The following is a 19833-nucleotide window of genomic DNA, read 5'->3' on the forward strand; positions in this document are numbered from 1 at the left end:
CAAAATGCGAACCCGTATTTCGTCTGCTGTTACGTTGTGAGTTCAAATTACACCGAGGTCGACTTTGCCTTTCATCTTTTCGGGGTCGATAAATTAAGTACCAGATACGCACTGGGGTCGATGTAATCGACTTAATCCGTTTGTCTGTCCTTGTTTGTCCCCTCTATGTTCAGCCCCTTGTGGGTAATAAAGAAACAAATTATTTCATGATTATAAAGATTAGAGTGCCCTCTGGATAATATTAACACAGGTTAATTAAATGTGTTGCATCGGATTATTAACACCGAAATAGAATATTGGTCCGTAGGAACGTCAAGCGAATTTTGATATAAACATTGGCATGAGTGAAAATCATTGAGATATTTGCTCCCCATCGAGTTACACACACTCCCTAATCATGAGAGTGAACCAATAATTTGGCCTATCGGAGACATGAAATCAATGACGTTGTGATTCACCATTTACCATATGATAAATAAATATATAAAAGTGATACTACCGCGATGTACGTTCAAATAACTTGAAATGAACAAATTTATTTCTCTCGCATTCCTCTGCTTATCTTCATTGATGTATTTATCAGATAGTTACAACGCAATGTAAACACGTTTTAAACCTGTGTTATTCGCGCGAGCTCTGTGACTGGCGTTTTCAGTACATTTTTCACTCTACAAACAAGATACGGCTACGATATTCCTGGTTATGGTTAAGCTGGTTGTTATTCACAGCGGTATTCTTCGGTAGACAATGTGTAATAGGATAGCTGTAAGAGGATAATTATCTGGGATTCAAATAGGTGCAGTTTAGATAGAAGATCAAACGGAAGATCTCAAGCAAAAAAAAAAATATTCCCTCCTTTTGTAATACATTTGTCTGGCTATAAATAAATAAATGAATATTATGATGGAAAATAAAATGAAACCGTTATATAATAGTAATAATAAAAGAACACCGTGAATATAGATTGTTCATATTTGTTCTGGTGATTTATTTTCTTTGAATGTGATAAAAGAATATTTCAGTTTCAATCTTTGAATACGAGAAGAGCTGTAGAATCACAGAATGCTATTTTCTGTAACCTTGCCAGTTATTCTTAGTATAATCTGGAAAACCAAGAATTTAAAAGAAAGGGATGTATACCATTATATTGGTGTGACGGAAAGAAAAATTGGGTGGGGATAAAGAAACGTTAACTGTTTGGAAAACGAAACACAAAATGAGGTGAAATGTAAACAAGCAACAACCGGAGAGTTTGTTTATAGAGTTTATTAATAAAAAGACTCTTCTCAAATATAATAATATTGGCTTCAACACACAGTCTCAGATTAAAATATTTGCGAAATAAATTCAAATTCACACACACAACATGCAATGCACATACACACACACACACACACACACACATATACACACATTCTCACACTCACACACGTTCAAACACACACACACGCACACGTTCACATACACACGTTGTCACACACAAACACACACACACACACACACACTCCGATAGAGCATTAGTTAACCAAATGAAGTGGAAAGACTGCGCAACTTGAATACGAAACCGCATCGCAATACTTGAAGGTATAAGTTATTTTGCAAAGCTGGTTATATGTGATAAGATTCCCTCTAGTTTATTTCTGGAGAAGTAGGTTGACAACAATAGATTTATGTAAACAGTATAACAGATTTAGGATATATATTAAGCCTGAAGAAGCACACACACACCACACACACACACACACATATATATATAAATTGTATGTGTGTGTGTAATAACAAGAATTCTAGGATAGAATTAATAAATATTTCATCATCGCTTCGCGCGTTCCCACAAATCACATGATTTTAACATCAGAGTTGTTATCCTTGGGATTAGTACGGTAAAGTCCGGTTTATCCGCGGGTATCCGGTTGATTATCATCATTGATCCATTTCATCAGACGTTACTGCATTATCGGATGTTAAAATCATGTGATTTGTGGAAACGCGCGTAGAGATGTATTACATATTTATAAATTCCATCCTAGGCTTATTGTTATTATTATATTTTTCCTATATTATATCGGCATAACCATGATGCAAGCCCCCACCAAAAAATTACTTTCTAGCCAGTATCATCAGACAGTAGCCAGCATAATGAACTAGGAGCTTTATTTGTATACCTCTAACGTTACTAAATGTACTAAAGTTGAATTAAGTCAATGTTTTAAAATTGATTTATTTAGCTTGTACATTAAACATGAAACTAGTCTTGTGTTAACCACGCTAGCTTTAAAATAGACTTACTTTATTTCGCCTGCCTTATATCATTTAGTATCAAGAATTGTCAATGTTTTATTTAAATATTAATCATTCAACACGCATGGAGATAAAGATTTTTAACTGCGCTTATCCCTCTCTCTACGTCTCTAACACACACACACACACACGCGCACACACACACACACACACACACACACACACACACACACACGCACATGTATGATGTGTGTGTGTGTGCGTGTATCCACAGGTTTCCGTCTATCAGATTCATTCACAAGACACTGGTCATTCCAGGACTGCTGGCAGAAACGTTAGCACGTCGGGCGAAATGCGTAGCGGTATTTCGTCTGCCGTTACGGTCTGAGTTCGAATTCCGCCGCGGTCGACTTTGCCTTTCATCCTTTCTGGGTCGATAAATTAAGTACCAGTTTCGCACTGGGGTCGATGTTATCGACTTAATCCGTTTGTCTGTCCTTGTTTGTCCCCTCTGTGTTTAGCCCCTTGTGGGTAATAAAGAAATAGATATTTCGTCTGCCGTTACGTTCTGAGTTCGAATTCCGCCGAGGTCGACTTTGCCTTTCATCCTTTCTGGGTCGATAAATTAAGTACCAGTTTCGCACTGGGGTCGATGTAATCGACTTAATCCGTTTGTCTGTCCTTGTTTGTCCCCTCTGTATTTAGGCCCTTGTGGGTAGTAAAAAAAATAGGCATTCGACCAAGGCACCGCGCAGTGGGAGGGAACTCGAAGGCACGGGCTTTTGAGACGTGCCTGTGAACGGAAACCAACGCAGGTAAACGTCTGCTCATCCTGGCAGGTAATCGTCCGCTCCATCAAGACAGGTACGGAGCTATAAGATTGCCAACTTGGGATCACAACATCCCTGGAAAAGATACAACGTGTACAATAATACATTTTCTTACTTCTTTGACATAGTTTTCTTCTCTGTGATATCAAAAACGTGACAAGCATTTTCTTTCAACGGATACGTGACAAGATATTTCGATAAGAAGAACCAGCGAAATTTATATTTTTACTTTGACAAAGACACATTACTTATTTTTATTTTTTCAGTTTTCTTAATTCTTCTTCTTCTTCTTCTTCTTCTTCTTCTTCTTCTTCTTCTTCTTCTTCTTCTTCACTAGTTTTATTTTTGTAGCGTGCTTTCATTTCACTACCGAGCGCAGCTCTGTGTGCCTTATTATTATTATTATTATTATTATTATTATTATTATTACCATTACCATCATCTTCATCATCATCTCATCATCATCATCATCATCATCATCATCATCATCATCATCATCATTATCATCATCATCATCATCATCATCATCATATCATCATTATTATTATTATCATTATTATTATCATTATTATTATTATTATTATATTATTATTATTATATCATCATCATCATCATTATTATTATTATTATTATCATCATCATCATCATTATTATTATCATTATCATCATCATCATCATTATTATCATCATCATCATCATCATCATCATCATCATTATTATTATTATCATTATTATTATTATTTTCTCTTAAAGCATTAATCAAGACATATCATGTGATATAAAAATACAACTACGACACACAAAATCGCAGATTATCAGACGTATTTTTCTTATCATTGAAACTTTTTTTCAAATATACAAACGGAAATAACAAAACAAAGTCGTGTTTTATCCGGTTGGAATCACTTAAGAAACAAATATTTCATTATGATAATAGAAAAAAACAACAACCAACAAAAAAAAGGAAAATTATTTTAAAGTTGTGTGTTAAATGTATGTCTATATCCACAAAACAATGTAGAGTCGGTGATATTTCACGTGAATTTGCTTCAGACAAATGGGGTTTCTATATTTGTTTTCATTCACACTATTTATTTTATTCGTCTAAAACCTTTATAGAAATTATTTACTCTTATTAATATATATATATATAGATAGATAGATAGATAGATAGATAGATAGATAGATAGATAGATAGATAGATAGATATATATATACCGGAGTAAACACATAAATGTGAAACAAGGTGGAAAAAAGAGTACTCAAATACCAGTGGTAGAGTAATATGCTTTATTTAAAGCAGCAGAAAATTCAACAAAATCTGTTACTCTGAGTTTCTCGTTGCCGTTCATCAGACAGTTTTTGCTAGAATCTGTCTGCAAAACTGTCTGATGAACGGCAACGAGAAACTCAGAGTAACAGATTTTGTTGAATTTTCTGCTGCTTTAAATAAAGTATATATATATATATATATATTATATATATTATATTATAATATATATATATATGTAATATAATAAGAGTAAATAATATTTAATGGTTTTTTAAAAAAACAACAATTATTTACTGGTAGATTTCGGCATGTAAATATAACCATTAACGGTAGGAACTTCTATAAAGTTCAGTATTTATATATATTGTATATATCAGGTTTACGCTGATGAAAGACATGAAATATATATTTTATTATATTTCTAATCTAGAAACGCGTTCGTAAATGACCGTTAGACTTTGTTTTCGTTATTTATTCCTTCTGTTTTGCATATGTGAATTACAGGGATATGTCGTATGTGGAGTCTCATTTGTAGAAAATAGAAATAAACAGTTACTGGCTGCTATTTCTAAATTTTTCGGTATGCGGCTAAGCAACCTGTTGCCTGCCTCTTTTTATATATATAATATATATAATATATATATATATATATGTATATTTTTTTTATTATTTCATTCTTTTATTCCTTTACTTGTTTCAGTTATTTGACTACGGCCATGCTGGAGCGACGCTTTTAGTCGAACAAATCAGCCCTAGGACATATTCTTTGTAGGCCTAGTACTTATTCTATCTGTGTGTTTGTGTATGTGTGTGTGTGTGTGTGTGTGTATGTCTGTATTTGTCCCCCACAACATCGCTTGACAATTGATGCTGGTGTGTTTACGTCCCCGTAACTTAGCAGTTCGGCAAAAAAGAGACCGATAGAGTAAGTACTGGACTTACGAAGAACAATTCTTGTGGTTGATTTGCTCGACTAGAGGCGGTGCTCCAGCATGGCCACAGTCAAATGACTGAAACAAGTAAAAGAGTATGTACTCAATGCATGAAGTTTCTTTGTTGGGTCCAAGGCCCAAATGAAGAGCCCTCCACAGGAGCTAGCTTAAAAGCAGCCCGATATGTATCAGTTTGCAGTATCTCATTGCAAATGAGATATTATAAACCGAAACACCACAGGCAAGGTTTCTTCCTTGGTTTGTATCAATTCAAACTGGTCTACTAATAGAAAAACCATGCAGAAGTTACAATAATCATCAAAACTACAAGATCCTCTCCGCTCACACGCACCCCCCCACACACAAATAACCTTAGGCATAAACAACAAATCAGCGTAAACATTCAACTAGTTCATCGATGCCTCTGATTAAGGAATAAGAAAGCAATTTAACACTATCGATCTCGCCAAAGAGTATACGAGATAAACTATAAACCATTTAAAGTAGAGAGAATTCAAACTATAAAACAAAATTAAATCGAAAGAATGTTAGGATTGCAATTCCAAAGACAACAGAATTCCAGTTAATTGGGGAATACTGGAATATCTTCATAATGTTACTGCCAATTGCCAAGCTCAATGGAAATTACTACGAGACAAAATATATATATATATATATATATATATATATATATTATATATATATATATATATATATATATATATATACATACATGTGAATGTATAGTGTTAATAGAAATCTTGGAGTTGCTTTTGTTTTCGTTTGTTTTGGCGGTTTTATTACAGTTTGTTTTGTTTGTTTTTTATTGTATATTTTTCTGGGCGTATATGTATGTATTTATACACATGCACAATATATATACGCACACAATACACACATACACACACTTGCACACACAACACACGTATACACATACATACACACACTTATACACTCACCACACACATACACACATATATACATACATACTTATACAAACACGACACGCACATACATACACACTCATAAATACATACATACATACATACTTAAATACATACATACATACTTATATACATACATACACACACATTAATACATACATACATACATACATAAATACATACATACATAAATACATACATACATACATGCATACATACATAAATACATACATACATTCATACATACATTACATACATACATACATTCATACATACATACATACATACACACACATACATACATCATACATACATTCATAATGCATACATACATACATACATTCATACATACATACATACATACTACATACATACATACATACATTCATACATGCATACATACATACATTCATACATGCATACATACATACATACTTACACACATACATACATACATACATACATACATACATACATACATACATACATACTTACACACATACATACATACATACATACGATGCGATTTGTATCTTTGTTAGAAACGAGCTCCTTCTTTAGGGCAAGAATTTAAATAGTTAAACAGAATGCACACAAGCACATGAACACACACATGTATGTGTGCATATATATATATATATATATAATATATATATATATATATTATATATATATGTATGTATGTATTTATGTATATATGTATGTGTGTATGTATAGACATGTGGCAGTGGGTGAAACACTTGGAAACCCAACAGTATGACTGGGTGGAGGTGTTGTTTTATAGTGGCCTGTGGGGTGTTAGATAATTATGTATTACGATGCATTTTCTAAAAACAAAAGAAAAAAATGGAAAACAAAGAAAAACAAACACACACAGTGTGATGTATTGATTAATGGGGTTACGGTTTCTCTAAGTGGTTCTATATTTGTGCAAGGAATAGCTTTTGGAATAAGCACTTGTAATTTAGATCTCAATCTAGAGGGAAATTAAAGAATTTAAGCATCTTCCGTGACGAAGGGGAAAGTTGAAATGAAGGCAGAAAGGAAGAAGATAAAAAAGAGAAAAAAAGGGTCTAAGGCAATAATAGTTTTACAAATATAAGACATGTAGTTTGCTTACATTGCTATGGGTCTAATGGATAGTGACTGCATGCATACATACATACATACATACATACATACATACATACATACATACATACATACATACATACATACATACATACATACATACATACATACATACATGCTTGCATACATACATGCTTGCATACATACATACATACATACATACATACATACATACATACATACATACATACATACATACATACATACATACATACATACATACATACATACATACATACATACATACATACATACATACCTACATACATACATACATGCTTGCATACATACATGCTTGCATACATACATACATACATACATACATACATACATACATACATACATACATACATTCATTCATATATAAGTATATAGCTATTATATAAAATCCGTTCTGTCTGTCTGTCTGTCTTCTAGGATCTCGGGTATCCGCCATCCGATTGCGCTCAAATTTGATTTGTAGATACCGACGGCTTCAGGGCGTGTATAAGTCTTGAAAAAATTTGAAAAATCGATTCCAGGTGATAATGCGATCGATAAAGCCGTAGGAACGTGCATTTGAATGCGTAAGTACATCAGCTGTTGCGATCAATACTACGCGTACGCGAGAAAAATGCACGTGCAGTTTGCACAAAAAAAAGCCGGCTGGCTTGAAATAATGCCACAAAATGCAGTATATTTAAAAGACCAAAAAAGTAAAATGCAAAAGAGATATTTTCTTCAAACTTGACATGAAGAAAGGAAAGACTCATTGGTTTCTCAATAATTTTTTTTTTGCCTTTATTTCGTTTAACAAAACCAAAAATTTTATTGAAATGAAGGCATGCAGAATTATTTTTTAATGAAAAGAAAACACTGATTGCTTTTTATTCAGCAGATATGATTCAGCACCGTCCATTGGACGGCGGAGGGTGGGGGCGTTTTGCCCGTATATATATATATATATATATATATATAGACTTTCAAAGTGAAGCATCCATCGTATTTGGAAGCACTGAAATTACAGTCATAGAAGTCATTGGAATTACAATCTGTGAACAATCTGTGCTCGCAAGGAAGATGACCCGGACCGAAGAGGGGAGTTTCTCGAGTGATATTTGGAGTGATATTTGGCAAGATATGTGGAAAATGGACACCTTCCAACAGAGATCGTTTAATTAAACTTGCTGTGACAAAGCCACAGGACTTTGAAGGGATGGGGTTTTATTTGTAGCAAGATGTGGCACTACCATATTACCATAGTAGTAAAAGAGCCTACCTTGATGAGGTTTTGCTAAACAGTTGAATTCGAGGAAGAGGTTCAGTAGAACACCTTTCACGTTCATCGAACCGCTCAGCATTTAACATCATTTTTATGGGGGGAATACTTAGAAGATAACATTCACGGTATAAACCCGGCAACAGTTGGAAAATGGACACCTTCCAACAAAGATCGTTTAATTAAACTTGCTGTGACAAAGCCACAAGACTTTGAAGATATGGGGGTTTCATTTGTAGCAAGATGTGGCACTACCATATTACCATAGTAGTAAAAGAGTTTACCTTCATGAGGTTTTGGCAAACAGTTGAATTCGAGGAAGAGGTTAAGCAGAACATATTTCACGCTCATCGGACCGCTCAGCATTTGACATCATTTTTATGGGGGAAATACTTAGAAGAAAAATTCACGGTATAAACCCGGCAACAGTTGATGAATTGAGGGCAGGCATTGAACAAAAATACACACAAATGCCGAACAAAATATTTCTTGAGGAATAATACAATGAAGTTGATATTTTTCGGAAGTAATGAATCATTAGCATGCCGGAAGTAATTTTAAAATAATGATTCATTATTTTTCGGAAGTAATGAATCATTAGCATGCCGGACAAAATGCTTAGCGGCATTTCGTTCGTCCCGACGTTATAAGTTCAAATTCCGTCAACTTCGCCTTTCACGCCTTTCGGAATCTTTAAAATAAGTACCTGTTGAGTACTGGAGTCGATGTAATCGACTTAATTCCTCCGCCTAAATTATTGGCCTTCTGCCAAAATTTATAACCAATATTTTCTGCAATGGAATTACAGGCGTCAGAAATATGAATTAATTATAATCTGGAATCGAAACTGGATCTATTAATCAACTTTCTAGATATTAAGTTTCTCACCATAAATCTTTACAATATTATTCTTTTCTACTATAGGCACAAGGTTCGAAATTTTGGGGGAGGAGCCAATCGATTAGATCGATCTCAGCACACAACTGGTACTTAATTTATTGACCCCGAAAGGATGAAAGGCAAAGTCGACCTCGGCTGAATTTAAACTCAGAACGTAGCTGTAGACGAAATACCCATTTCTTTACTACCCACAAGGGGCTAAACACAGAGGGGGCAAACAAGGACAGACAAACGGATTAAGTCGAACACATCGATCCCCAGTGCGTAACTAGTACTTATTTAATCGACCCCGAAAGAATGAAAGGCCAAGTCGACCTCGGCGGAATTTGAACTCAGAACGTAACGGCAGACGAAATATCGCTAAACATTTCGCTCGGCGCAGTAACGTTTCTGCCAGCTCACAGCCTTTCTTTACAATATTATTCTTTTCCTATCTATGCACAAGACCCGAAAGTTTGGGGGATGGGGCCAATCGATTAGCTCGATCCCAGTACGCAACTGGTACTTATTTCATAGAAATACCGCAGGGCATTTTGCTAGGTGTGCTAACGGTTCTGCCAGCTCGCCACCTTTCTCTACACTATTATTAAATATCTAAAAGTAGTTTTATTAACGTGGTTAAAGAGTTCAATACTATTTACTTTATTCTTGTCGATGGCATGATTTATGATTCTATATATATTTACGCTATGCAATCACACTATTTGATCACCGGAACACATTATATATTAACGACTGGAAAACAAATCAATCATAAATTAGACAGAGATATTGCAAAAGAAATGCTTTCCTTTTCTATAAATGAATTTGAGATTCTGAAATATTTAACTCTTTCAAACTTTGGAACAAGGATAGTAATTTCAGTGAGATGGGGTAAGACGATTACAGCGACTCCTATTTTTTAACTGGTACTTATTTCATAGACTCCCGAAAGGAAGAAATGTAAAGTCAGCCTCAGTGGAATTTGAACTCAATATGTAAAAATGGAGGAAATGCGACTACTCATTTTGCCTAACGACTCAACCAGATCGCCGACTTATAATTACTCCTATAATATTACAGTTATTTGTTTCTTTCGCTTTGTGATATTTTTTTAAGTGCTAGACTTAATCCATCTCCTTGTTTAACACCACCAAGGTGTTACAAACAATCGAGCCAAAGCTCTGGTTCAAACACAACTTTCTCTCTTCTACTTTAAAGTCTCAGATTTTTTAGAAAGTGTATCAAGAGCGTGTGCTTTGTTCTTGTTTTCTTGACCAAAACTTTAAAAAAGATCCCTAAATATTTTAACCTTTTGCTATATTTGTAATGAATTTCACTGTTCACAAAGTATTTTATGTCTTTAATACCCACAAGGGGCTAAACATAGAGGGGACAAACAAGGACAAACAGAACGTAACGGCAGACGAAATACCTATTTCTTTATTACCCACAAGGAGCTAAACACAGAGGGGACAAACAAGGCAGACAAACAGATTATGTCGATTACATCGACTCCAGTGCGTAACTGGTACTTAATTTATCGACCCCGAAAGGATGAAAGGCAAAGTCGACCTCAGCGGAATTTGAACTCAGAACGTAACGGCGGACGAAATACCGCAAAGTATTTCCCCCAGCTTGCTAACAACTCTGCCAGCTCGCAGCCTTATCTTTACAAAGTATTTAACTAAATAATAAATTCGTTATTTAGATAATGTTTAGAACACGAAGAAAATCCTTTGTTATGAATTTATGACTAATAAAGATAAACAATTTAAAGCAGCCAAATTTGCATCAGAGTACAGGGGTTCGGATTGTGTGAGTTGCTACCAAAACGATCCTCTTATACAAACTCTAAGTTAATACAGTTCTATATTTAAGAGATGAGGAATAATGTACATTATTTACATTATTTACATTCGACAGATATTTGTGCTCATCTTATTTTTTTGATAGCACAACGTTTCAGCTGATATACCCTCCAGCCATCATCAGGGGTCTTGCAGAAATTTTGAACCTGGGTTCTCATTCCTAAGGTATATTTCGATGTTATTCTTCTTCTTCTTCTTCTTCTTCTTCTTCTTCTTCTTATTATTATTATTATTATTATTATTATTATTATTATTATTATTATTATTATTATTATATTATTGTTGTTGTTGTTGTTGTCGTTGTTGTTGTTGTTCAGGTCATTGCTTGAAATCGAACTCGGAATCGGTCGTAGTAGTTAAGAGCGCGGGCTACTAACCCCGAGATCCGAGTTCGATTCCAATAAATAATAATAATAATAATAATAATAATAATAATAATAATAATAATAATAATTAAAAAAATGCTTTCTAATTGATGTATCAATACCGGCAGATGACAACGTGTCTCTAAAAGAAATGGAGAAACTCTCAAAATACAAAGACCTGGAAATAGAGGTAACTAGAATGTGGAACCTGAAAACAGAAACAATTCCTATCATAGTAGCTGCATTAGGCATGATAAAAAAATATTCAGACAAATACATAACAAAAACACTAGGACTTACAAACACATATAACATACAGAAAATTGCACTACTAGGCACTGCACACATCCTACGCAGAACACTTTCCATACAATAACCATCAGAGCATCACAACAAATCACAGCACATACCCAAGGCACACAGAGCTGCGCTCGGCAGTGAGTGAAAGCACGCTATAAAAATAAAACTACTGAATAGTAATAATAATAATAATATAATAATATAATAATAAATAACAACAACACAACAACCAAACAACAACAACAACAACAACAACAACAACAACAACAATAATAATAATAATAATAATATATATAATAATAATAATAATAACAACACCATCGAAAAATACCTTAGAAATGAGAACCCAGGTTCGAAATTTCCCCAAGACACCTGATGAAGGCTGGAGGGTATACCAGCCGAAACGTTGTGTTTACAACAAACAAGATGAGGACAAACAAGATGTAACCAAGGATAGAAACTATAGCGTGATCGCTCCCTCTTTGCTACTAGATTGTTACAAGCATAAACGACTTGGTAAAATTGTATTTACATCATGTATTTGATTTTTGTCTTTGTTGGTTTTTGTTTTATACAAATTTCTAGCTTCACCGACTTCTTAAAGCAATTATTATTCTTAAGTGAAGATTTCGTTCAAGTAGTAAGATTATTATTTAATCCTTTCTTTAAAATAATGGATTACACATGCATCAGTTCGTTGAAGAAATTGATTATTATCCGGTCTATTTATTTATCACTTTAGTTATTTATCCATCTATTCATTACATTAGGTTGTATCAACGTATTCGAATATTATATTTTTCTTTATATTTGCGTTGTTTTTTAGGGAGAAATAAAGCATGAGACAATAAAAACAACAATTTGTTTATCTGAAAGCATTCATAATCCGTTCTTATATACAGTTTAAAATAAAATGGATTTTTCTTAAAGAAAATATCCACATTAATAATATTGATTTCTTTTAGTTTAAGCATAAAGGCTGTGTATGATATGGGAAATGTGTTTGAGTGAAGCTGGTGGTCTTTCTTCTCGAGAACATAAGCGACACAAATGAAAGGAACTGAAACGAGAACACTTTCAAGTCGTGATTAAGATTCATAAATATATATACCGTATTTGACGGCATATAGGACGCACTTTTTTCCAAAAAATTTGGCTCAAAAAATCGCCCTGCGTCTAATATGCGAAGTCAAGACCCTCCCGTAGGCTAATCTTCTCCCAGACGCTCACTAACCTAGCGTACGATAAGTATTTCTACCTACGCTAAGAAGTGTGGCATTAGCAATGCCCTCGATGGCACAGAAGATGATGCATTATTTGAAGACAGTGATTTCAGCAGTAGTGATGAAGATGTACCTTGTTTTGAAGATGATGAAAACTTTTCTGGTGTAGAAGATGATAAAGAGTTTTCTGGTTAAAATGATGATTAAAGATGATTACTATTGTAGTTTGTATGCTTTCCTTTTGTATGCTTGCTTTTATACAGCAATGTTTTCTGCTTTTGTAATGTGCTGCTAGACTGCTTTCAACAATATATGCTTAAATACACTTAAAACTTTTTTTCCTGAATTTGACCTGCTGAAATGAGGGTGCGTCTAATATGCCAGTGCGTCTAATATGCCGTCAAATACATGTCCCTAAATTGTCAGAGGTGTTCCCTGGTTGTCTGGAGGTTTAGGACTCTTCTCTCTCTCTCGCTCCTCTCTCCTCTCTCTCTCTCTCTCTCTCTCTCTCTCTCTCTCTCTCTCTCTGTCGACCAATGGTTGGTCCAGGCCATGTCTAACAAGATAGCACCACCGAGAAAGATTTGCTAAACCCTTTTAAAGTCAAGTTTTGTGGTATCATGGCCCATTCTTGTTGAGTGAATTGTATCCAGTATAGGTGTCTTATCTGGTAGTCCTGGCGGAAATTTATCCAGATTCCGTTTCAAGGTAATGGGATCCTTTTCCGCTTTCATCTATTTTGGGACAACGTTAAATAGAGGAGGGGCTGTTGAGGAAAAAAAATTGCGCGTATAAGTATTTATATATATACAAAAATACACACATACACACACACATATGGCTCATATCTTAATTTCTGCGCCATGTGTGTATGTATGTATGTATACATATACACATATATACATATATATATATGTATATATAAGTATATATATGTATGTATGTGTATATATATATATATATATATATATATAGAGAGAGATTCAAATGAATATGGTACTTAATTTAGATGCACCAGAATTTTGTATGGAGTTATCCATAAAAATTTTCGGGGTGATTATAATAAAAAACAAGCAACAAGAATAACTCCGGTAAATTGGTACAATTGCCTTGCACTACAACATTTTATTAAAAGTTGTAAGTATTACAGCAGATTTAAGATGTTGAGTGCTCTTCAGCCAATTATATAGGTTTTCCAGTAATACAAAAGCTTTCAAATCAAGTAGTAACATTTTAGAGAAGGTAGATATACAGATAAAGATGTAGAATTAAATTTTAAGAACATTAGGTTGTGAAGTCCAGCCACTAACTGACCAAACTATGGTTTTGTCTAACTGCTATAAGAATTAAAAGTAATAAAGGATTTTTTTAATTGTAGGAATGAGGGTAAGGGATGTTTCAGAATACCATAAAAGGAATTCAAGTTAGTTGTAGGATTGAGGTAAGGGAGGTTTCAGAATACCATAAAAGGAATTCAATTTGCCACTAACAAAATGCCAATTACTGCTACTTGGTGAGAAGAAACTAGATCAGTATCAAAAGGTCATTAATCTCCTTTAAAAAGGTAAGGGAAAAAAACCATCACTTATTATTATGAAGGCATAGCATTTTATAATTGGGGGATAGCTTTATTAATTTTAAAACTAGATTAGATTTAGAAAAAATTCAATTTCAAGTTTACGGTGAAGTTTTTTTAATCCTCTATGAAAGATAAGTTGAAGGCTAGTATAGTAATTTCTTATTATCATTATAATAAAAGTTAAAATTTGAAAAATATAGGAATACTCATAATTTTTATTTAAAGTATTTAAACGTTCGAGTTGTGGAATGTATGCAAGATATTTCCCAACTCCAGACGATTATTCAACATTCCACAACTCGAACGTTTAAATACTTTAAATAAAAATTATGAGTATTCCTATATTTTTCAAATTTTAACTTTTATTATAATGATAATAAGAAATATACTATACTAGCCTTCAACTTATCTTTCATAGAGGACTAAAAAACTTCACCGTAAACTTGAAATTGAATTTCTTTCTAAATCTAATCTAGTTTTAAAATTAATAAAGCTATCCCCCAATTATAAAATACTATGCCTTCTCATAATAATAAGTGATGGTTTTTTTCCCTACTCTTTTTAAAGGAGATTAATGACCTTTTGATACTGATCTAGTTTCTTCTCACCAAGTAGCAGTAATTGAGATTTTGTTAGTGGCAACTTGAATTCCTTTTATGGTATTCTGAAACCTCCCTTACCCTCAATCCTACAACTAACTTGAATTCCTTTTATGGTATTCTGAAACATCCCTTACCCTCATTCCTACAATAAAAAAAATCCTTTATTACTTCTAATTCTTATAGCAGTTAGACAAAACCATAGTTTGGTCAGTTAGTGGCTGGACTTCACAACCTAATGTTCTTAAAATTTAACTCTACATCTTTATCTATATATCTACCTTCTCTAAAATGTTACTGCTTGATTTGAAAGCTGTTGTATTACTGGAAAACCTATATAATTGGCTGAAGAGCACTCAACATCTTAAATCTGCTGTAATACTTACAACTTTTAATAATAAAATATTGTAGTGCAAAGCAATTGTACCAAATTACCGGAGTTATTCTTGTTGCTTATTTTAGTTATATATATATATAATATATATAATACTCTTACATTTCCTGGACTTGTATGGTTAGAACGTCCTTTCGATAGTTTGTAATATGTTCGGTTATTGACGGTTTGTTTCAATTCAACTCTTGCATCGAGCTTTTAATTTTTCTCCTGAAATGATACATCTTAAATGCAGACCATTCTCATTCTAAGGTATTTGTATCACTTACGAGCCTTGCATTTCCTCTTGAATAAAATACAAAAATACTGATAAAAAAAAATAATCCAATTTTAGAAGGGTAAAATTAATTCATGTCAGATGCCAAGGACCTTTGTACAGGGTCTGTACGTATTTCAATACTGTCAGTATATACGCGATATATATAATATATATATATATATATATATATTATACTATATATAATATTATATATATATATATATATATATATATATAAAGTGAATCCAAAGAAGAAAACACAAAAAACACAACGCGAGGACAAATAAAGAATGGCACATTTATTTACACATATATGGAAAAGACCACTGGGAGTATACTGTTTGAGGATCTGGTACTGTCCTGATCTTTATCTGCAACAACAGGTCAAAAGGAGAAAAGACCAACGCCTGGTGTCTATCAACATCTGTAAGTGCCGACTGAGTTGGGTGGAACATTTCGTAAGACTGCTGGCAAACAGCCTCGCCAATTATGTCCTTAAGTGTCAAAAGCAACAATACATGTCAGGCTATATTCCAAAATGAACGGGCACCCGACGACCGACAGGGACATTTAGCTGATAAACAAACGATGGAACGATGCGCTAAAGGTTTGCCGTTGATCGATCCTGCTGGGGTACTTTGACTGGCTAAGGCATCGCCCATCGCGTGAGTACTTGAATCTGAGTCTCAGAGTACTTACTCAACAGCGGTTCTAATAGGATATGAAGCATTAATGTCTCGTCTGATAGTCTAGTACTCCTACGTGGAGGCGCAATGGCCCAGTGGTTAGGACAGCGGACTCGCAGTCGTAGGATCGCGGTTTCGATCCCCAGACCGGGCGTTGTGAGTGTTTATTGAGCGAAAACACCTAAAGCTCTACGAGGCTCGGCAGGAGGGTGGTGTGATCCCTGCTGTACTCTTTCACCACAACCTTCTCTTACTCTTACTTCCTGTTTCTGTTGTACCTGTATTTCAAAGGGCCGGCTTTGTCACTCTCTGTGTCACGCTGAATATCCCCGAGAACTACGTTATGGGTACACGTGTCTGTGGAGTGCTCAGCCACTTACACGTTAATTTCACGAGCAGGCTGTTCCGTTGATCGGATCAACCGGAACCCTCGTCGTCGTAACCGATGGAGTGCTTCCATCCAGTACTCCTACTCACATAGTAACCTTGCTTTTTGATATCTGTACCTTATAAGTGGGTGTTGTTATTCAATTTTTCAAACGTAGATTCGTATTTTGGTGGAATCTGTTCAAAGAATGCTCTGAAAAGAACACAAGAACTCATCAATTAAACGTTCAATACACATCACTATACAGATGCATTGTATCAAAATAATTCTGTAGTGTATCAAAACATTCGTGCACAGTGAATATATTGTAACCACCTACGAAGGAATAATTCTTATATTCCAAAGCTGATGGTCGAAATCTAATTAAGCGTAACAAAAGTTCTATTCTATGATGCCAATTTATTCTGTGGTATTTATAATCTCAACCTGATCATTCAAATCATAGATGTTGTTTACTTGAGGCAACTCCAAAGATGAGGAATATTATATAAAATGTCGTAGTTATATGAGTTTAATTGTGTTTTAAACAATACGGATATTTATGTAAAGTTTTTCAACATTACCATTTAGATATAGAATCACCATAAGTTTGGAACAAAAACTTCTTGTGGCGTGTGTCAAAAGCAGCGTACGATTAAATGTCTTTATAGATTAAAGTTTGAATATTTCAATTATATCACAATAAACCGTTTTGTATTACTCTAGTAGAATTTCAACAAAGAATCTCTGTCAGACAAACCGATTGTATATATTGCATCATTGCTGCTCTCCCGCGCAATCCGCTGGATCTAATGATCGATTATCTCTCACTGCCTCAGCTACCTGGTTGTGAATAGGTAACAATAGTAGGTGAAACTCATAACTGTGTTTCAAGAGATCATTAGAGTGTCGGATGAAGGACTCGCAGTATATGTTTCGATACACGGATACTCGCAAAGGTGAGCTTGTTTTACACCTTTTTGAGATCCGCAAAAGAGTATCGAAAGTACCAACTTAGAGACATGGCCTGGCAGAAATGTAGGAGCATCGGCCTGCATGCAGTATCTTTCAATCATCTGCATTCCGAGTTCAAATTCACCCTGACCTACTTGCTTAGTAGACCCATTCCATCATTAGGTTTAACAATATCAGTGGGCGACTTGAGTATATTTAGCAGATTCCCGACGACGCGTTGTATTCTTCAGCAAGATATTTTATTTCGCGTTGCACCAGTCCACTAAGCTGTCAAAAGTGAGTTGTACCTGTATTTCAAAGGGCCGGTGTTGTTACATTTTGTGTCATGCTTGCGTTAAGGGTACGTGAGTCTATGGAGTGCTCAACCTCTTGCACGTTAATTTCATGAGTCAGCCGTTCCGTTGATCGGATCGACTGGAACCCGCGTGCCAGTTTAGTTTACCGGTGGTCATTTAGAAGGGAAAGAAAGGCCACGAACTGAAAGCTCCGTTAGAGCTAATGCTATGCGGTATTGGTTCGGATGCTTTACGCTGTGAGTTCAAACCTTGCCGAGGTCAACTTTACTTCAGATCCTTTCAAGGTTGATAAAGTTAAAATTAGCAGTCAAGTACTTGATTAGATGGTGTTGTTGTACCTCACTCCTTCAAAATATCTGGTCTTGTGCCTTTATTAGAAACCGTTTGAGAGGGGAAGAGATTTAATGTAATGTAATGGACGGCTACTGTTAATGACAATCCAGGGGCCATCAGGTCTGAGATGTTGGAAATGAACGTAATAAGGCGGAAATTAGGTCAGAAGGGCTGCTTTTCATGCGAGTGGGATATTCTGGAGCAAATTATCAAATATCAGGCCATATACAGAAAGCGAGTGGGGAGACAGAGGGAGAGAGAAAGAGAGAGAGAGACATTTATTTGAGAAAACGAGAGGGAGAGTGAAAGAGAGAGATAAAAAGAAAGAGAGAAGAAGAAGTATGAGAGAGAGGAGGTGAAATAGAATTAGAGAAAGATAGAGAGAGACGAAGTAGGAGAGAGAGGGGTGAAATAGAAATAGAGAAAGACATATGCATATAAATATATAAATGAGAGAGAGAGGAAGAGTGAGTATGCGGACAGATCCAGGGAGAGAAAGCGGAAAAGGGATTACGGTTAACAGAAAGTAAATTTCGGGTACATTGCTTGAGGATTATCTTAGGGTAATTTCTTAGTAAAAAGCCAAAATACCATTCGATTTCAAAATACTATTCATGAGTGAAAAGGTGATAAACGTTTTATGGAAACACAGAAAGGTTTATACAGTTTAAAAGCTTTCATTGGGATCGTTCACGAAGAGAGGAAACCTGGATTCTTTTTGCAAAACAGCGTTAATCCATGATAGATAAAGCTTAACGTTAGAATTGCCATTATCCTATTTGCATTTCCTAAAAGAACCTGTTTTACCTTTTAAACCATTTTAAATTCCTTACAGCAACGTAGAGTTTGTAGGTCTCATACAGACACATAAACACGCGCACACACGTACATACACATATATACGTACATATAGAAACGTAACCACACATACACATATGTGTGTGTGTGTATATATATATATATATATGTATGTATGTATGTATATATACACATTTCTTTTATTTCGAACAAACAGACCACAGAACTTATTCTGTGAGAGCCAAGTACTTATTCTATCGGATACTTTTGACGAACTGCTAAGTTAAGCGGAAGTAAACA

This window comes from Octopus sinensis, linkage group LG19 (assembly GCF_006345805.1).
Source record: "Octopus sinensis linkage group LG19, ASM634580v1, whole genome shotgun sequence".
NCBI lineage: Eukaryota > Metazoa > Mollusca > Cephalopoda > Octopoda > Octopodidae > Octopus > Octopus sinensis.